Source organism: Caloenas nicobarica, chromosome 32, assembly GCF_036013445.1.
Source record: "Caloenas nicobarica isolate bCalNic1 chromosome 32, bCalNic1.hap1, whole genome shotgun sequence".
Lineage (NCBI taxonomy): Eukaryota > Metazoa > Chordata > Aves > Columbiformes > Columbidae > Caloenas > Caloenas nicobarica.
The window spans coordinates 802,622-823,852 of NC_088276.1; positions in this window are offsets into that span (position 1 = coordinate 802,622).

Below are 21,231 nucleotides of genomic sequence, written 5' to 3' on the forward strand. Positions count from 1 at the left end.
TTAATGGAATTTATTGACAACTGAAACTGGCACCTCTCCCCCGTCTTTGGGCGGATCACCATGCACCTGGAACCGATACAGGCAGGTGTGGTCCGGGTGGCCCCAGTTGCTCAGCACTTGCAGCCTGATGTAATTCACGACCCCAGGGAGCTCGTTCTGAAATGACAAGAAGAAATGAGTCGCCTTTTCCTCTCTGGCACGTGAGCACTGACAGAGTAGTGCCGCAGCGATGGCTTTGTTCAACAGCTTCCTTCCTGCTGCCCTGCCAGGGCTTTTGACCTGTCGTAGTCAAGACGTTCTATCCTGCTCTACCTCATTGGGCCATGAGAACAGCAAAGGAAGAAGCAGCGACCAGATGCCTCAGCAAATACACTGGGAAGTTCTCGCCTGCTTTGGGGCACAGGCTTCCACAGTCACAAGACCCAGTGCTGGTGTTAGTATAATGTCTCGTTGTCTTCTCTAGAAAGCCACAGAAACAGAATGGCCTCCCTGTCACGACTCACTGCCAGCACCAACAGAATCCTCAGGAAGCCCAGTATTTCTGGTCTTTAACTGGCAGACCAGCAGTCGTGCATCCTACCGGATGTGGTTGCTGCTGTCCACTTGGGGTCCAGACAGTCAAGCTGATTCCGCTTTCAAATGTGGCACTTCTAAGCACTGAAGTTTAAACCCAAAACGAAAGAGAAGACCGGCAGTCCAGGTATACGCCACCAGGAAGTTAAAGCAGAAGAAAGGCCAGCGTGGCACACGCTCAAGGACAGGGCTGCCTGTAGCTCTTTGGCAGGGAAGCCTCTCCCCATCCAGCCGCATTTCTCCTCCTCTCCTACAGTTCTCCTCCCTCTTTGTCCCTATACCTTCAGCTGGAAGGTCTGACTGGGGTTCAGCGCTGCCAGGAAGGTGAACTGTCCCAGGAATATTCCCTGCTCCTCGTGTTCTTCCTTGAAGCCCTACAGAAAGTCAAGGGTGGATAAAACAATAGTGTCTGGTATCACCATGGCAAGACTGAACTTCAGATGGTGAAGTACGGTGTTATTTCATCTACGTAGTCCAAGGACAATGAGCGTAAGGAAAAGACGAGAAGCTGCAGGTGGGCAGCACGCCACACTTGCCTACTCAACGAGTCCAGGCTGCCAGTCAGAAAAGGAGTAGATGCTCCCAGTGAGTGGAAGGTAACCTGAGGATCACAAATGCCACTGGGATTGGAAGCCAAGAAGGTCTAGGACCATGCACTCTGCCAGCTCCTTTTCCCTGTGGCTCCTGGACTAGCATCTTGCCCTAGAAGCTTTTGTTTTTGAGGGGTACATTGAATAAAAGAGGAATGCAATGGGAAGGAAGCAACACCAAGGAGCCTGTTTCTTCTGAGAGACACGAGGAAGCTTCAGGCCACCAGAATCTATGACCCATCTTCATCTCCTGCTTGGAAATGCTGTGCAAGCCCCTGCCCCCCACTCCAGAGAAATCACTTACATAGACAGCAAAGTCCTTTGGAGCTCCAGAGATACTTTCTCCATGGAACGCTGTCCCTGAGACATGGTCCATGGTGACTGCTGTGGGAATGACTGGCACAGACAGCTTGATGAACACATGTCCCTGGCTTCCTGGGAAGGGCCAGCACTTTCCAGGATGGTTTTCTGGCTGAAAGGAGAAGAAGAAACTACATTCACATGGAGAAGGTTGCCCTGGATCTCACACCTGCCATGAGCATCAGAGGATTAAGAATTCATATGGCCTATCAGTTCTGCTCTGAACCACAGCCAGTGCCTTCAGTCGTACCCTGTGGGTACGGAACAGAGAAGCAGTTGTGAGAATTCACGTATCACAGGGCCATTTCAGGAGAGAAGCCCTTCGATGGCTGGGAGCTCGGTGTGCTACTTGTAGAAGCTCAGCAGCCTCTCCCGGTCCAGAGCCCTCACCAAGAACAAGCAGGGGATGGTGTGGCTGAAAGGCCCCTGCCCAGAGCAGGTGGCAGCCACAGGCCCCCCTGGATGAACCTTTCCTGTCAGGGGAAGCCCTCGCTGCCTCTCATCCACCGCCACCTCCTTCCCCTGGCACCAGCCAGCTCTTCAGATTGTGCAGGCAGCTCAGGAGCAGGGCCAGGACGGCTTCAGAGCCCAACGTGGGGCCCTCCAGCAGTGCAGGCTCTCAGCAACTGCTGGTGCTCACTAAGAGCACATCCCAGACCTCTGCAGGCATCTCTGCCCTTCTTCTTCCTTGCAGTGCTGACACTTTGCACAGTGACTGGGCAGACACAGACTGCAGGAGCAGCCTGGCCTGCTAGAAGTTCCCGTGGAGAACCTGGGGCACTCTGGGAGAGGGAGGAGGGAGACACTCAGCAGGGAGACACAGGAGGAGAGCAGGTCCATGCGAGAAGGAGGCAGGAAAGGAAGTTTCAAGGAGCAAAGATGGGGGGAAAGGCAACTCTGAGCAGCGTGTGTGCTTCATTCTCCTGACCTTCCTTTTACTGCTTCTTGGTGCTCCTACCTCCAGAATAAGCTCAGGGGACCTCACGTAATCCATCACGGGCAGGGAATACAAGAACACCTTCGCTTTGGCAGTCCGGAGGGATGGAGAAGACTTGGAACGAATGACGGCAGCCCCTGGAATTTAAAACATGAGCACAATCATCAGGCAGTGTCAGGAGGAATATTACACTGTTGACTTGGAAAAGGCTTCTCAGTTGTCATCCATGTCCTACGGTGGGTTCCCCTCTGTCTTACTGCCATGACCCCTCTGGAACACATAGCAGGGAGTCATTAAACTGTCCTATTTGGCCATGGAAATAGGCAAGACTGTGAACCAGCCTTTCAGTTCTTCCCATGGGGTCTGGCCCGTTACAGGCTCTGTCAGTGGGAGCACTTTTAGGGCACAAGGTGACCCTTGACTTCTCACCCGTTCTCTCTTACTCGTGGGCACATTCTAATGCCCATTTATCAATCTGGACAGGAAGCACTTTGGAACTGGTTTGTTTTTACAATGTCACGGCACCTGCTGATCTCAGGGCGTAATCAGGCCTCGGGACCTGGATCTCTTCCAGCTTCTCCAGAGCTTGACTGATGATCTCCTGAACAGCCTGGGAAGGAAGGGAAAGGAGTGCGTCATTTGGAAGGAAAAGGAACGGGGCGAGCAGCTCCCCATGCAAGGCCAGCCAAGGTGAGTGGGGACAAGGCAAATCTCATATGGAAGGGATGCCCAAATTGCCTGGAAGCCTCCCTAGTTTGCTCTACTGTGATATATGGGTATCAGAAAGGGGGTCTGCTCATTCAATTGCTCTGAATGCTGAAGCTGTGGGAAGGGGCTTTTCCTGTGGAGAGGCCCCAGGCCAGGCAGCACGGACAGAAAAGCCTTCTGGGTGTGAGATAGGACCAGCTTAACTCTGGACCTCTGAGACCATTCTTTCTTTCCAGTCCTCCCTTGAGGAGGACCTGAGATCTGGACGCAGAGGAAGGTACGACTCAGCCAGCCATCATTCCCATCACGCTCTCTCTTCCCCATAACGAAGTGTGGAGCAACAGGAAAAAGAAGTGTGGCCATGACAGCACTTGTTCCAGCAGCACCAGCCTGTTGGCTGGGACAGGGAATGCAGTAGGATATGTGCCGGAGGGAGGATAAAACCCCTCAGTAGATCCTTCTGCCTTGTGCCCTTACCCGTCTGGTAAAGCCTGGGAGCTTTGCCTGCTTCACGCCTTCCTGGAGAGCCCGCTCCGCGACATCCTTTGTGCTCCAGCGCAGATGATAAAGCTCTTCCTGGAGCTTACGGAGCTGGTCTGGCAGGGGCAGGGTTTCACTCAGGTCTTCTCCTAACTCTGCTGCGGTTCTCCAGATGGTTAAGGTGCCGTGTTGTCCCACATGGTAAATACCTGTCAGACACACACCAGACCTTAGAACTTGGTCTAAGGCTGGGTTAGGCCTTGGGCTGCCTGCTCCGCTTTCTGTGTCTCTCCCAAGTGCCATAGATGTCTCTCCTCTTGTCTTTGACAGTCGCTATCATGGCATATGTGCTACACAATAGATGAACGTTCCCTGCCCTGGACTGTGCTCCTTGTCCTACAGAAGATTCTCAGCCCCCTGGGGCAGGAGAGCTCAGCCACAGATTCTCCCTCGGCTGAAGAGAACTGGCTTAGCCCTCCTGGGGAAGGCAAGTCACCCCTTCCTCACCCCCACACCTGTCTTGCTGGAGCAGGGACTGGCACAGCTCTGTCAGGGACTTTCTGCTCTTAGCTCAGCTGCTGTGGTCACAGCGCAGGAAGTGGACCAGGGCAGGATGAAGCCCTGAGTACCTCCTAAAGCACCATCCACAGGTCGGAGCTCTTGCAGAGACTCACCGAAAGAGAACAGTCCGAGAATCAGCACCAGGGTTGTTGTTTTCAGAGCCTTCATCATCCTACAGAGCAGCAAGGAGGAAAAGGCTGGTGAAGCTGGTGGTTCTCGTGCAGATCAGCAGCAGACTGGAGAGCAGCAGCAGGGACTGCAGCCCTTGAGCCTGGCGTTCCTGGCGTCTGCGTTGGCTTGGTCCTGCACCAGCTCGATTCACTGCTGGGGTTGTCACCACCTGCACCAGTGGGGGATTTGTCATGGCAGCGATTGTTTCATTAGGGACAAAGGGCTCAAGATTGACTCCGGACTACAAGCAGGAATTCCAACAAGAGCTGTGGCCACACTTCCCGTCTGTAGGGCTGGAGATGGATTCTTTGGAAATGGAAGGGACAGAACGAACACCTGTTTCTCCTGCTCACAATCCGATCGCAACTTGTGCTGATCCTGTTCTCCACCCTCTCAAGAGAAGGTTCAGCCTGTGCCCCTACGGCAGACTGTATCGAGGACACTGCTTGGGACTCCCTCCATGCGATCCAAAATAGACCTCTCCCTCATTCTGCAGAGATCAAGGCTTTCTGGGCCTTGCCCCTGTGGTCATGAAGACACTGAAAGGCGGCTGCTGCCTTCCACCAGCTCCAGACCGAGCTCTCAGGCTGCCCTCATGTTCCACTCCTGTCCACCCTCCACCCACCCCAGCTGATGAGGTGGAAAACAGACCTGGGCAAAGGGGAGGAGGAATTTTCAAACCTACCCGTTCAGACTTTGAACCTTCGCTGTCTGTCTCTTGGTACCTGCTGAGGTGCAGGTAACAAGCATCTTCCTTGCTCAGCAGCGAGCCAAAAACTCTGCGATCTTTGTTCCCTCAAGATCGAGAGTGACAAAGGCGCAGGGAGACCCCTGGTTTTATACCCTGCTGTGCCGACCTCAGTGCTGATGCTGCTTTGTGACATCAACGGCAGTGGGTGATGTCACAATGGAAGAGGCTGCGCCACGTTTGGAGGTAAAGTCCAACCTGACAGGAGCGGGTTTTGCAGTCCTCTCTGCAAGGGCAGAAATCCTTCACCATAGAAAGACTGGAAAGTTACAGGAACATGTTCCTCTCAGAAAACAGACTCTGTCAACCACTCTTCCTCTTGCTTACTAAAGTTCAGATGGTGTGAGAAAAAAAAAAAAAACACAAAAAAGCAAGGTTCTTGTTCTTATTTTATAGAACCCATTATATCAGCCACTCAACATTAAGTCCAACTCCAGTCTGAACCTCAGAATAAGAAATGCCATCTTAAAATTTCCAGGAAACAGAAGGGCTTTGAAGTGGCAAGACCAGAAAGCATTCATGAAAGCACCGCCATGCAAGTCCACACCCCTGATCACAGACCACCTGCCCCGTTACCTAAGGCAATGATGTTCTCAGCTGATTTGCAGCCACTGACATCTGGAATACAGCACAGGGTCTCTTGTTGTTTAGCGCTGAGCACACAGGTTGACAGTGGAGCTGGTAAGAAAAACATCCACAGTCAGTCTGGTTTCATTGGAGGACATCAGGACAAGTTCAGTTCACATTCACAAGGAATCACAGCAGGTCCCACCTGTCCCTGCAGACCCCAACACGGCTCCTGTGCAGGGTCCGGAGGAGCAGTGAGCGCAGAACAAGAAACCTTCCTTCAAAAGAAGGCCCCCAGCCGGCTCTTTCCCCAAGCTGCACAGAGCAGCAGCTGAGAACAACCTCTGCCACAACTACACCGGCTCTGCCGTCTGCAGGAGGAGACCAGCTCCTAAATGATCCCCAGCCCTACAGACACAGATCTTCCCCAGGACAGTGCTCAGCAAATACCAGAGCACAGCGACACCTGGTCATTCAGTTGAAGCTGCTGGGGAGAAGGACAGAGGACTAGAAAGAGACAAATCAGACAAGAGAGAAGATAGAGGAGCCCAGAGAGAAAGAAACACACAGGGAAAATGCTGGAGAGATGGAGAGATCAAGAGAAATAGGGACGAGGAGCCACAATGAGACAGGGAGGAAGAAAGAGGAGGGTGGAGGAGCAGGACAGAGGGACAAGGGGATGGGAAGGAGAAGAAGGAAAGTTGGGTAGAGAAAAACAGGGACAGGGAGGGGGATGTACACATGGAGAAAAGGAAGGAGAGAGAGCAGAACAAAGGGACTGAGAAATAAAGGGAAGGTCAGATGGGGATGAAGAGACTGACAAAGGGAGAAAACCCACAGTGAGCTGGAGGAAGAGGAAAGGAGGGCTGAGAAGCAGCAAAGAGGAAGAGACAAAAAATAAAAGGCAGAGCCAGCTGGACAGGGGTCTATTGCCAGAAGCAATGGGACAGGCAGTGAGGCAAGAATAAAGGCAGAAAAGATGGGGACAGGCAGCAGGACAGAGGGACAATGAGAGGATAAAAGGGGCAGGGAACAGGATATACACGGAGAAACCATCAGCAGTAACAGAGAGAAAGATAGAAGAGAAAAAAGAGATAAAGAGGGACATGGGACAGGGAGAGAAAGGAAGAAGGAAAGGGAGCAGGACAAGGATTGTCAGAGAAACACAAAGACAGGGAGCAGGACAGGGGAACACAGACAGAGAAAAAAGAGTCGGGGAGGCAGCACAAAGGGAAAGACAAAAATGAGAGACAGGCAGCAGGGCACAGATAGAGGTAAAATAGCCTGGGCTGGGCAGCAGGGCAGAGATGGAGACCAAAAAGCAGCTTTGGGCTGCAGGACAGAGATGGAGTGAGAAATGAAAGTGACAGGGAGCAGGAGAGAGTGACAGAGAGAGTGGAAAAACTACAGAGGGAGCAGGACAGCAAAACAGAGCGGGGGACAGACAGGGAGAAGGGCAGAGAAACAGAGAGGGAATGAGAGGGGCAGGGAGCAGGACAGAGAGCTGGAGCAGGAAGGGAAATGAGATGGGCAGCAGAACAAAGGGAAGGAGAGACAAAGATGGGCAGGGAGCAGGACAAAGGGATGGAAGAAGAAAAAAAGTAGTAATGGTTCAGGACTGAGATGAAAAAACAAATTAAAAATACACCGGGACTGGGATGGAGTGACCGAGAAAGGGCAAAGGAACAGGGGGCAGGACAGCACTGAAGGAATAAACAACTGTGGTGGGCAGTGGGACAGAGAGATGGAGAGAGGAAAAACAGAGCAAGAGAGAGAGGAAAGAAGGGGCAGCAGCTGGACAGGGGGATACAGTGAGAAAAGATGGGACCAGGATTAGAACAGAAAGACAGAAAAGAAATAAAAGGACAGAGAGACAGCAAGAGGGAAAAAATGCACAATCAAGAAACCAGGTCAAGATCCGACATGGAGGGGACACCAGCTGGGGAGAAACCGGGGACACCAGAGACCCTGATGAAGACTCTCGAGTACCAAGGATGGACTTCAGCAAAGTTAGGGCGGGGTTATGGAAATAATTCATGTTTGATGCATCAACCAAGCCATAGAAACGAATATGCAATAGGTGTATGTAAGAAATACCAAGAAGTGAGAATCACACACACGCTCGATTAGAGGAGCAATCTTGCGAGTGTCTGGCGCGCTGTAACAAAAGTGCTGCTTTTACCACTTTCCAAACTGTGTTAAAGAACCTTTTTGCTGACTTTTCGGTACCATTTCCCCCCGCCCAGGAGAACAAGGCCAGAGCAGCCCACGCACACCTGAGCCAGATGCAGCAACAACATCCCCGGGGCCCCAGTTGCAGGAAAAAGGGCCCCAGGGCTGGGCCAGGGGCTCCTCAGCCTTGGGGCAGCTCCACGGGTGCCACGGCAAAGATTAGCCCGGCCGCCCGCAGAGCCGCCGCCTCCTCAGCTTGGGCTGCGCTGCCATTGGGCGGGAGGGCTGTCAGTCTCCTCCCCTGAGCTGATCCTGGATCTGATTGGCTGCCTTAGGGGTCACTCCCCCCACAGTGCCCGCCCTGCCCTGAGGTAATGTTTCCTGTGATTGGCCAGCTGGGATTTCTCGTTTCCCCCCCTACCAAGTGATGGGTCAGACTACTTGTCAATCATCCATGTGCTGCACTCCTGCCAGCTGTGATTGGTGCAGCCAGCATGGCCCGCCCAAATGCTGCCCAGTTTGTTCAGCTCTCACCACCTTACCTGCAGGCCTCAAAGCCTGATTGGCTGGTTACATATCAACCACATGACTTGCCCCACCTCCTCAAATGCCATTGGCTGTCCTGGGTCCCCTGACTCCCCATAGACTTCTGGGCTGTTGTTGCCAGGCAACGAGCTCCACCTAAAACTGAAACTGTGGGCCCTGGTCAGAGGCCGTGGGTGATAAAAGGCACGTTGGGACCCTGAACATGAGGATTTGGGCCCCAGGAAGGAGGCTCTGGGCACTCAAAAGGACGGGCAGATGCTACAGATGGCGCTTTGCGCCCTGAACACGAGGGGACCCTCTTGGTTCCCACCCGAGCTGGGTTTGGCACCCGTGACCCCACGTACCAGCTGTCTGCTGTGCTTTCTGACCTCATGGGCCCTCTTGTCCTGCCTCCCTTCTGCTGCTAAAGCCTGTTATAGGAAACAATCACCTTGCCAATAGAATAGGCCCGGGCAAGATCTCTCAGCAAAGCATATTTTATTAATGATTTTGCAAGACCGGGTGTTCTGCCCAGAAGTAGGTACACAGAATAGGGCAAAAAGCCTCCGCTTAGATCCCCCCCAAATCCCAGCTGCAAATTCCCTCCCCTGCTCCCCATTGGTTGGGTACTGCAGGGTTTACAGACTACCCGACACCTGCCTCAGTTTACCTGTCTCATTCATCTAATTCTAACAACTCTCTGACCTTATTGATTTAATTAAAATATGGATTCCTGGCTCTTTGGTTACCCTATCACTTAGCTTAACTTTTTAAATACAGTAATCAGTTTGTATTCTGGGATTATTTCAAAGAGACTTTGTTTTACATTAAGGATTCATAGTCTGATGTCTCTCATCCCTTACCCCCCGCTGGGGTCAGGTGTCAGATCAGTTGTAAAAACAACATTCCTCCTTCAATGGCTCCTTACAACTCGACCTCCACATTGAAACAGAAGAGATGGCAAGATGGGAACACACAGCACACAGCTCTCAAAACCCCAGCACAGAGACTTCTCAGATTGGGGATTTCACCAATTGATGCAAAACCCACAGAGAAGCAAACACCCCATAAATGACACATGCGAGGCCAACAGGAGTTTGTTTTTAATTGTGGCTTTGGCTTTTCTGCCCACTGGCGCTCAGTGAGTGTTTCTGAGAAGCGATCCCAGCCGTGGGTGCAGGTTGCAGCTCCTCCTCGAGGGGGCTGTGGGCAGGCGGGCCGGCCGGCAGAGCTGCCCCTGGCTCTGGAAGGGCTCTCTGAGCTCTTCCTGGCCAGAGGCAGCACTGGCTGCTGGTGCCCTTGGGGCAGCTTGGTCCCTGCTGGGCAGCTTTGGCGCTTCCTGGCCTCTTCCTCCTCCTCTCCAGCATCGCAGGTGTCACATACTGTGTCCTCCCTCATCCCAGGCTGCAATCTGCCTTGGTCACCACTGGCTGCTTTTCTGATTTGTAACTCCGGGGCACTGAAGACTTCCTGCTCCTCCTCCTCCTCCCCCTGTGTGCTGAGGGGTCACAATCCGTGATCTCCACAAACTGGCTGTGGACGTCATAGCACCGCCGCGGGGATCTGCTCCGCTCCCTCTGCCTTGGCTGAGTTTGTTCCTGAGCAGCTTTGGCTCTGGAAGGACACTGGGAGCTGTTGTTGGAGGGCCCTGGAGCTGCATCATCCCTTAGGGCTCGGTCACAGCATGGAGGACTTGTTCTCCAGCTCCGTGTCCTCCTCACTGAGCGATGCTGCTCCGTGATCTCCACAAACCGGCTGCGGAGATCATAGCCCCGCCGCGGGGATCTGCTCCGACCTCTCTCCCTTGGGCGGGTTTGCTCCTGAGCAGCTCTGGGGGCAGGAACAGCCTGGGAGCTGCTGCTGGAGGGCACTGGAGGTGCTGGTGCAGACTGGGAGCTGCTGCTGGAGGGCACTGGAGGTGCTGGTGCAGACTGGGAGCTGCTGCTGGAGGGTCTTGGAGCTGCCTCATCCCTGTGAGTGCGGTCACAGCCCAGGGGACTGGTTCTCCCCCTCCTCCCGTCTGACTGTTCATAGTCCGTGGTGTCTACAGCCCAGCTGCGGAGATGGTTGCCCCACTGCGGGGATCTGCTCCGGGCCCTCTCCCTGGCACCGTTCTCCTGGCAGTGGGCAGAAGGGCTGAATCCCTGCTCCTCTTTGCTGCTGTCCTCTCGCGCAGTGTGGGGCACACGGTCGCGGGGGTGACAGCGCAGCGGGCGCGCAGCTTTCCTTCTGGACACCAGCCTGACGCAGTCGTGGAAGAAGCGACGCAAGCAGGAGCCCATGGAGGAGCTGCTGGTGATCCTGCCTGGCCAGATGGGGCACGGCCGGCTCGCAGCTGCCTCCCGGGCACCTGCCTGGCTTTGCTGGCTGCTGCTGGCTGGTGCGGAGGAGCTGCTGTCCTCTGCAGAGTCCTCCATGCCCCCCGCCATGTCCTGCAAAGAGAGCTGTGAGAAGCTCCTGCCCTTTCCTCCTGACAGGACCCACCAGTGCGGAACCCCCAGAAGCTGTGAGGGAACAGCTAAGGGCCTCCCAAAGGCTCCTGGAGGCTGCAGAGGGGCCGAGGACAAATGGGATGGATGCAGGTGGGATGCTGGGAGAGGGAGCCGTGCTGCAAATGTGCAGAAAGCTGCTGTGTGGGAGGGAAAAGAGAGCGCTGCCAAGATCCCTGAAAGAAACCCGCTGTCCATCTGGTGCCCTGACCACCTCCCCACAGCCACCTTAGTCCTACAGGGCAGACCCTGCGGTCCCACAGAACCCACCTGCTTGCTGCCGGCTGCCCGCTGACTGAGGAGGGAAAGGGCCTGTGATGGTGCCAGTGAGGAAGAAGCCCTTTGTCCAACTTTCAAATCAGAGCACCTGGGGAAAAAAGAGGGATCTTTGCTGAGGGCTGTTCTTGCAGCCTCCTCTGGGTTCAGGCATTTTCTTGGAGCACTTTATATGACAGAGAGAATATGTAACCAAGACCACAAATGGGAAATTCGATTGGGCTGAATGATGCAGGCGGTAATTGTCTGCTATGACAGAAACACTCCAGAGGATCTGAAGAAAAATAGCAAAGCCAGGAAAAGGAAATGTATTCTGAACACAGCTTAAAACTTGTGATTACCTGATGTAAAACAGTAAATAGGCTTGCTGCCTGAGAACTGTGTCGATGTCACAAAGAACCACAGTCTCGTCGTTCATCTGGTACCACAGTCCATCGCTGGCCTGCAAAGAAGAGTGTCGGTATCTGGAGATGAACGGCACAGCTCCACCACAAAAACACAAGCCAAAACCTGCCAAACCACAAGTGTTCCAAAACAAATCCAATCCAGCCCCTGAGGAAACCTTCTCCACTCAGATCCTTGGCTGCCAGAACACGGCCAGGAAAGTTTGTTTTCCCCAGGATACATTTTTCCCTTGTTCAGAAGGAAGTTGCTTTTCACCTTTATGTAGCAGAAGTAGTGTCCCGCACGGCAGCTGCCACCTCCATGCACCAGGACGGCGTATAAGGAGTAGAGGAGCGGTTCTCCAGCTGTCTGAGACATGTACGGGCAAAGATCCAGGTACTGGGGATACTCCACAACCTACGGAGAGAGCAGGAGGGCTCAGCAATGATCCAGGAACATTTGAGGACACAGCCTCTCAAGGCTAAAGGCCAGAAGTGTAGAAATGCGTCGTTTGGAATCATCAGCACTTGGTTTTCCCTAAAGCAACATGTCACCTTTTGGGTGGCAGGAAACTGATCTGGGCCAAAGCGGCTCTGTGGGAGCAGAGGACACGCTTGCCTTCCCATGGGAACTGTCCCCAGAAGGGAACATGAGAATCTCAACATGAGCTGCTTGTGACAGAACGTCTGGCGTTGGGAAACTCGCTCCAGGAAGAGAACGTTGCCCTCCAGTTGTGTACACACCTTGCTGATCTTGTCGCCGGTGAAAGCTTCAAACCTCTTCAGACACACCGTGAGAACCTTGGGCGCGCAATGGACCGTGAACCTCTTGGAGGCGGCAGTCATCTTGTCACACCTTGAAAGCAAGTACAGAGCCAAGGGCTGAAACGCACCATTTTTTCCCCAAAGGCCAGACAGCCTTTCCTGTCTCACACATCCCGATGCTATTTTAAGGCTATTCAGTACCATGAGGCCATGTTGAAAAACCTGCCTCTCATTACTGTGCCTTAAACCAATGTGAAAACATGACTTCTGCTCAATGACACCTTCACGCAGCATCTAGTATTAATATGTCATTAGTAATCGTCTTACTTGCTACATTTAAAGCAGTTTTCGCCATCCAGGTGCTCGGGTTTCACAAAGTCCTCCAGAGCTGCGGTGACAGATGCGGCTGCCTGGAGGAGTGAGAAGGGAGAGCCCTGAGCTCTGGGAAATGCCCTCGCCCAAACACTTAGGAGGAGTTTACACAAGAAAACAGCTCGATGACGCTGAGGAGACCCACTGTGAACCCGCAAGCAGTGTCCAGAAGGAGGCAGAAAGAGGGTGTGATGCTGAACATCTCCCTCATTCCCCAGGGATTCCCAGCACTCCCCAGAGCCACCTCTTCATGGCACCGCACAGTTCAGCTACGATGGTGTGCAGGCCACCAGTGATGGAAACAACACCCCCCATGAGCCTGGGAGCCAGACAGGTGTTGAGGGAGGGCAAGGGAAGAAGGAGGAGGGTACGTCACAGTGCAGAGAGGGGCACGTGTGCCTGTCCAGCTGAAACCAGCACCGACAGGGAGACCACTGCCAAGGCCTCTGCAGGAGAACACAGTCCATTCCACCTCCTGCCCACCATGAAGCTCTCGCGTTGTTTGTCGGATACATTTTTAAGCCAACTGTGTAGATTCTGGAAAGCTCCAGTGGCCTTGGGACATCTTGAAGCACAATTACAAACCCTCTTACTCTGATATCCAGAGGAACATCCAGGAAGGCCTCGTAGGAATCGGAAACCGCTTGGCAGCTCCAGCACGTGACTGGAAGGCAAATGGAAATGCTCAGCGAGAGGGGAGGTCAACAGACTGTGCCGGGTTACGCTTTTCACACCCACTGCGCCAATCACACAATCAGCTGCTATCGCAGGCAGACAGGAGGGCACAGACGATTCCAAGGAGAGCAGTAGCTGTGGAAAAGTACCTCTGGATCTCAGAAAGCCCCCAAAGATCTGATGGACGATGGTAGTTGCTTGAGAGGAGATGTCCAAGCTGCAAACCAATGGGAAGGCAGAGAGTTATCTCCTCCAAGAGCCTGGCTTTGTCTGAAAGCCCTGGGCATAGTTTTCCTTGAGGGGAGGACATCAAGGAGTCCAAAGGGCTTGGGAACGCTGGAAAGACAATTTGCTTGTGCTTACTCGCTGCTTCCGCTCAGACAAGCTCTCTGCATGGCATCCACGGTGCAGCGTAAGAACTCGTGGGCGTCCTCCTGCCTGCCATGCTCGAAATTTTCTCCTATTTCTAAGAAAGAAGAAGTTACTAGTTCTCTCCTACGAGAATGGCATAAAACATGTCACAGCAGCTGGACTGACTTACGTGTGAGAACATCAACAACAGCCCAAGGCTCGATGGCACTGGCTGAGGAATGCAGGACCTGTTTAACGTGCGCTTCCATTCTGCACATCATGCAGAAGCCTTCCTGGCCACCTGGAGAGGGAGGGAGATGGGGAGGGAGAGAGGGAAGCTCCTCAGGTTTCCAGAATATCCACAGCAATGGGAAACCTAAGAAGTTGTAAGAATTCTCCACTCCTCCCAAGGGGCCCAAGTCCCAACAAGCCCGGGACGTTTAAGTGCACAGAAAACTTTCTTCAGAGGGATGCTGAACTGACGGAAGCTTTCTGTGCAATAAGCGATGGAGATTAACTTGCAGGAATAGGGACCAAGAGCCCGGGCTAGAAACAGGTGCCTTTCTAAAGATGAATACATCCAGGTACAACAAGCCGCTTCTAGGCTTGAGTGTTCAAAGAACACCAACTCAGGGAGCTGATCAGCTTCCAGATTCTGGGAGCCCTTGGGCAGTGCGCAACAGATGTACAAGGAAAAGTTCTGAAAAGTACTGACAGGCCCGGCTGTGCTCCCCAGAGAGCAGGTGGTTGGCCAGAGGCGGGGTGTAGGTCAGGCACTGCAGGACGGAGTTGAGGAAGCACGTGTTGCCCAGGTTGTGCAGTCCCGCTCCAGCTCTCTGGCTGTGCTGCCAGCCCATGTAAATCTTCTGCGGGGGAAAGAGGATCCTCTGCGGCAGAGCCATTCCCTCAGCAACGACTGCCAAGAAAGCACATTGGAAGAGAGATGAGACCATGTTATTGCACAAAAGCATATTTAAAAGCTAAGTTCTGTACAGGAGCACCCAGGAAAACAAGGTCTATCCTGCAACACAGAAACACTATGGGAAGCCTCACACTGCCCTTGAAATTTCCTGATGAAGGCACAGTTTTGGAAAATAGTGTGTTCCCCTGCTCACTTTGCCGAAAGTGCAACAAACCCACACTCTGCCTTCAGTGGCTTGGGCAACTTTCCTTTCCCTCTGGAGTCTTGAACTGGATCATCCCCCAGCGTGTCAGGGCTGGAGGGTTCCCAGCAGACCCCAGGCAAGACAGGGAAAGCCCCCAGTGCAGCGGGTGAGGAACTCGCTTCAGGCGGGCAGGAAAGGTCTCTGTCCCACAGCACGGCTGCCGCCTGCCCGCCCTGCTGCCTCTCGCTGCCCGTGCCCTGGAGCAGGAGCTGGGTCTCCTCTGCCCACAGAGGCTGTGCTGGGGCCGGCTCCCAGCTCAGAGCAGCCCTGGCATTCAGGCAGCATCATGACCACCACCCGTGGGACCCGCCCTGCCAGCGTGAGGGGAAACGTGATCCTGGTGTCGAGCAGGGAGCGCTCGCTGAGCCCCCGCCCTGCCCAGACAATCAGGGCCCCTCACTCACCCATCTCCAGGTGTTGGGCCATGCACAGCTCCTGGGGCTCTCCTGGAGATCTGCTCCTCTGGGGAGCCCTGTCCTCCTCCAGGGCCACCCTGGGGGTGCTGAGGTGTTTCTCTGCCATCTTGTGGGTCCAAGCAAAGAGTTATAGGTGGAGAAGGGGGAAGCTTTGGCAAAATGCCAGGGGTCTGCCGGGGGCGGCTGGGAAAGACTTGGGTTGCACTCGGGGAGTCTTCAGCACAAGTCTGCCGGGGGCAGAGGGGAGTCTGCCAGGGGCAGCTAGAGTTAGGATATGGCTGGACTCGATGGTCTTAAGGGTCACTTCCAACCAAAAAGATTCACTAAATCTCTGAAAGACGTGGGCTACGCTCGGGGGCTCTCGCCAGCTCCGTGCTCCTGCCCTGTCCCGTCGCCGTCCTGTCGGACAGTGGGGGCTGGGGCCACAGCTGCGCTGAGCACAGGCAGGGCAGTGGGTGTCACAATGTGAGGTCACAAAGGGCCCCACTGTGACCCTGCACCTGGGCAGGGAGGTCAGGCTGTCTCTTTGGGAGGCACAGGGTCAGCTCAGCGCTGGGCACCTGGGTGCTAAATTTGAATCCCAGTTTCTAAATTTCCACCACCCATTGCTCGGAGCATAGTCTGTAACAGTCTGTTGCACTACTCCATTTTCCTGGAGGCTGGTGCATGACAGGGATGTGACAGACCCACTCACTGTCGTGCTCCTCGGCCCAAGTGTCTGTGAGGATGTTCCAGTAATGAGTCCTGTTGTTTAGCTTAGTTCTTTCTGCGTTGCTGTTTCACCACATGACTTGCTTTTCAAGGCCCAGGACAGTGTTGCGGGCAGTGCCGTGGGGCACAGCGTAGGTTTCCCAACATCCGATAGTGGCTTCTGCCATTGTAAGCACAGAGCTCTTGCCATGGCGGGTTTGTGGCAGTGTGATATAGTCAGTCTGCCAGGCGTCCCCATATTTACACTTCAGTCTTCACCCCCCATGCCACACAGGCTTTAACCGCTTGGCCTGCTTGATCATAGCCAGTTTTTCACAATGGTGAATAACCTGTGCAACAGCGTCCATGGTCGAGTCCACCCCTCGATCACGAGCCCATCTATGTGTTATATCCCTTCCTTGATGACCTGAGGCACTGTGGGCCCAATGGGCCATCAATAATTCACCTTCATCTTGCCAGTGCAAACCTACCTCAGACACTTTAATCTGGGCAGCTCGATCCCCCAACTGGTTGTTCGGATCAGGTTCTTCAGTGACCGACTCTCGGGCACATGAGCTTCTACGTGGTGCACTCTCACAGGCAGGTTCTCCAGCCCAGCAGCAATATCTCGCCAGGACTCAGCAGCCCCAATGGGTTGGGCTCTGCGCTGCCAGCGGCTCCGCTTCCATTGCTGTAACCAGCGCCATGGGGCATTTCCCACCATCCACGAGGCAGAGCACAGATGAAGCTTCTCAGACGCTGGGGCCTCTTCAGACCCTGTCAGGATGGCGGGTGCTGGGTCTGGTGGGGCCTCTGCCCCACGGCGGGGGCTGTGGCCCAGGGTACAGCAGGGGCCACAACGGTCGGACGCGGTCGGCGGTGGCAGCGGGAAGTCGGATGGCCCATGGCTGCGTTCCAGCGGCACGGCCCGGGATACCGACTGTGTGAGCGGGTGGTGCCACGGAGAAGCGGGGTCTGGAACATGGGGGTGGCCGGAGGGACGGGAGGGACGGGGAGGGCGGCAGAGAGGAAGGGGCCCTGGGGCTGGGCCGGGGCTGCTCGAGCTCAGGGCAGCCCTGACGGGCGCCATGTCAGAGCTCGGCCTGGCCACCCGCGGAGCCGCCTCCTGCTCACATCACTCTCCACTGCCATTGGTTGGGAGGGCTGTCAGTCTCCTGGACGGAGGTGATGCTGTCTGGGATTGGCTGCCTGGGCTGTCACTCTGCCCTGGTTTGGGGCCCACCCTGCCCTGAGGTGCTGCATCCGCTGATTGGCTGTCTGGGATTTGCCCCCTGGCTCCTCCCATCAAATGAGTGGTCAGACCACTTGTCAATCATTCATGTGCTGCACTCCTGCCAGTTGTGATTGGTGCAGGCAGCACGGCCCGCCCCTGAACGCTGCCCAGTTTGTTCAGCTCTCACCACCTTTCCTGCAGGCCTCAAAGCTTGATTGGCTGGTTACGTATCAATCACATGACTTGCCCCACCTCCTCAAATGCCATTGGCTGTCCTCGGTCCCCTGACTCCCCATAGACTTCTGGTTGGTTGTTGCCAGGCAACGAGCCGAGCTCAGCCTAAAAATGAAACTGTGGGCCCTGGACAGAGGCCGTGGGTGATAAAAGACACGTTGGGACCCTAAACATGAGGATTTGGGCCCCAAGAAGGAGGCTCTGGGCACTCAAAAGCAGGGTCAGAGCAGATTACTCAGGCCTTTATCCAAACACCTCTTTGGCAATTTTTGGGGTAGAGTGAATGTGCACTCCTGGGAAACAGCTTCCAGTGCTTGACTGTCCTCAGGATTGGGAAGTTTCTCTCTTTCTGTAGAACCTTTCCAAGCCCAAACATCCAGATTGTTTTTACTCATCTACTTACACACTTACACAGACCATAATATCCTACCTTGGACACAAGAATGTTGTGGGGGATGATGCTGAATGCCTTGCTGACTTCCAGGTAACAGACCACCACTGTTCTCCCCACGTCCTGCAACCCTGTCCTTTCCTCACAGGAAGCAAAGAGGATGGACAGACACCACCTGCCCTGGGTAAACCCCGTCACCTTCTCTTCCAGACACCGAGAAATGGGGTCCCAGTGGACATGTTCTGGGGCACAGCCCTTAGTTCTCTGATAAACAGGACTTGAGTCTGGTTGAGTTTCAATCAGAATCAGTCATTTTATTAACAGATATCAAAGCAAAAGGCTAGGTAATAAAAGGCAAGCAAACAGCGCTGGGTATGTGGGGAGTCACCGCTCCACCAACACTCACACCGCTTACTTTTTCCCTTGGTCTTTTATACTTTCTTAAGTTCCCTTTTCCAAGAAGTATCCTCCTAGTTTCAGTTCCCCAGATTAACGTGGCGTTGAGGTTTCTGCACACGTCTCAGAGGTTTAGGTGGTCGCCTCTCCCCTCCTGGTGGTCCTCAGGAGGAAGGCTTCTCCTCTTCTTTAGTGTCCTTTTCTTTACTCTTTATTCGGTGCATGCGTAAAGCAGGTTTTCTTTAAGCAAGTCGTTAGCGCTACCTAACGGCAATATCCTTTTCTTTACGTAAGTCGTTAGTGCTACCTAACCACAACATCCAGTGTCCTTGCTCCATGCCTTAATTGGTTAAGTCAGTGCACTTATCTTAACTTCTTGTTGGCGCATTTTCGCAATGCTAGTACACTAATACTTATTTCTGTCCCCTGATATACTCTTACAGTGACACGAATCACAATAACACATTTCACAGTTCCCCTGCTCACCCATTGGCCATTTTTGAAAAGTGCACACAATGTGCGAGAGCTGCCAGTGGTCAGGGAGTCACCCCAGTCTCCATGAGCTTTCCAAGAAGGTGGAGAGTGGCCTCACTGTGACATCGTCCTGCTGTCTCAGCTCCTGGGATGCTGCCCCTGCTGTCCCATAGACTGGAAAGGATTGTGTTGGTTCCAGTGACCCCTGACTTGATCTGCACCCACTGCTGGTTGTTTTCGTCCAGATTCCTGCCTCCAGTCACAGAGGCCAGAGAGAACTTGCTGGTAAAGACAGAGGAGAAGAGGACACAGGGATTCTCACCTCTTTTTCTTATTGAAGTCATTGGTGGCCACCCAGTGTCTTTGTTTCTCCTTTAACTGTTCCTGCAGTAGTAACAGCTCATTAGGTGACCCTTAATAGCCTTACAGGTCTAGACTGAGTTTTGCTCTGGACTGTTGCTGTGCTTGGAGGCTGCTGTCCTTGAAGACCAGACGAACTAACTTCTGCCACCCTGCCTTGGCAGTTTATTCCATCCGTGTCACAGCTCTGTCTGCAACACTGACAGCTCCAGCTCACCCAGTCAGGTCCCTGGCTGAGGACATTGCCTCACATCTGGGCTGAACCACCCCAGCTGTGGCACCAGAAAACCTCTGACCTGCCCCATGGAAACCTGGTACCAAGTGTCCAAGACTCCATGCATACAAAGGCTTTGCTTTAGAGCACAGACATGAGATGACTAAAGATTGCTAGATGTCTCTCTGGACCTAGGGGTATAAAACCAGAATAAAATGCCTGAATTCCTTCAACTGAAGATTTTCCTCCCCCAGCTTGGAGAAATTAGATCCTTTGCTGTAACTTTCCTGGTGTCCTGTCTAATGATGAGACAAGAAAAGCTGATTCTCATACCAATTTATTTTCTAATACGAAGAACGCAATGCTGGCAAGAAGTGTCTTTGCAGAGGAGAATCAACATCACTGATTACTTTAGGTTGTCTCAAAGGTTTTGTGCCTGGAGCCCCAGGGACAGCTGCAGAGAGCCCAGAGGGGACAGAGGAAAGGACATCATGGGCTGCTCCTGTGCTGCTGAGCTGGGCTGGGCTCCTGGGACAGAGGGAGCTCATGGCAAGCGGCAGCGCTGCAGAGAGACAGCTCTGCCCAGGAGCAGCTCCTCTGCAAAGCGCAGCAGGGCTGAGGGCTCTGCCTGCAGCACCGAGGGGAGAGGAGCCAGGGAGAGAGGGGAAATGCAGTCTGGGGTTGGAGGATGCTGAGAGATCACTCGAAGGGAAATCCTCACAGTCCTTAACACAGTAAGTCTCTGGGTGCAGGGTGGTGCAGATGAGGATCCTGCAATTATCTCCCAGACTTCGCACATCCCATGGCTGGCATGGAGGAGAAGGATCTCCTCCTCAGCAGGGATTCCCTGCATGGACAGGGCACGACAGCTGCCTTCTCCCAGCTGCAGGGGGTGAAGCTGGGTGAGCACCCAGGGATGCCCAGGGCTGTCCTGCAGAGCAGGGTCCCTGCAGGGACTCTGCCACCTGCCAGGGTCAGCACTCAGCCTGCCCGGGGAGATCCCAACAACACTGAGGGAGAAGCTGTTGGGGGAAGGAGTGACTCCCGGCAGGGCAGGGTCCTTCTGCTGTTGAGAGGGAGCTGCGTGGGTCAGGGCTGCTCACAGCTCCAGCTCACCCCCAGGACATTTGCAGAGATTCCTTCTGAAGGACACTGAGGAAGTGTTTATCTGATAGGGGTAATTTTAAGTTTTGAGTTTTTTCCACTCTTGGTTGTCTGGGTGCACAGTGGGACATGGGAATTTATTTCTTTGTCCTGGAGAAGGTGCTAAGACCCCAGTCCTCATTAGGACTTGTCAGAGCTGCTCCTGAGCCCCTGCACACAAAGAGCTGCCCCTGGGCAGTGGCCGGTGCCAGCAGGTGTGAGCAGGGCAGAGCTGAGCATGGGAGATGGGGTATGTGACACTGACAGGGAGCAGATTCAGGGGCAGAGAAACAGCTCCCAGCAGGGACAGCTCCATGCAGCAGAGACATGGGCAGGGAGAGGGAGCTGTGACCAGAAATGCTGGGGAGGGGATTCAGGAAGCCCCCTGCCCTCCCCTGCAGTGCAGACGCATTTCCCAGTGCAACCCCCTGGTCTCCTCCCCTCCCCAGCAGAGCCTCTGCCCCAAAGCCATGGGATCCAGGTAACGAGTCTCCACCTCAGCAGCTGGACCTACAGGTGAAGGGTTTCTGGAACGTGGTACACAAAAAAGGTGCTAAAAGTACTTGCTCTACAGTGTCATCATGTGAGTGGCAGCAGCACAGCCAGGTAAGGAGAAGGTTTCACATCATGCCCGTCTGCCTTTCTGTCCTTGCTTTATTTTTCAGGAGCACTGCAGTGTTCTTCCCTGTTTCTCCACCTGTCCCTGGTGCTCTGACTCTCTGGACTTGGGGTGGGAATGTGGGTCCGTTTCAGTTCTGACACCAACCCAGGGGGTCTTGCCCCAAAGGTGCATTCATGGAAACTAGGTGC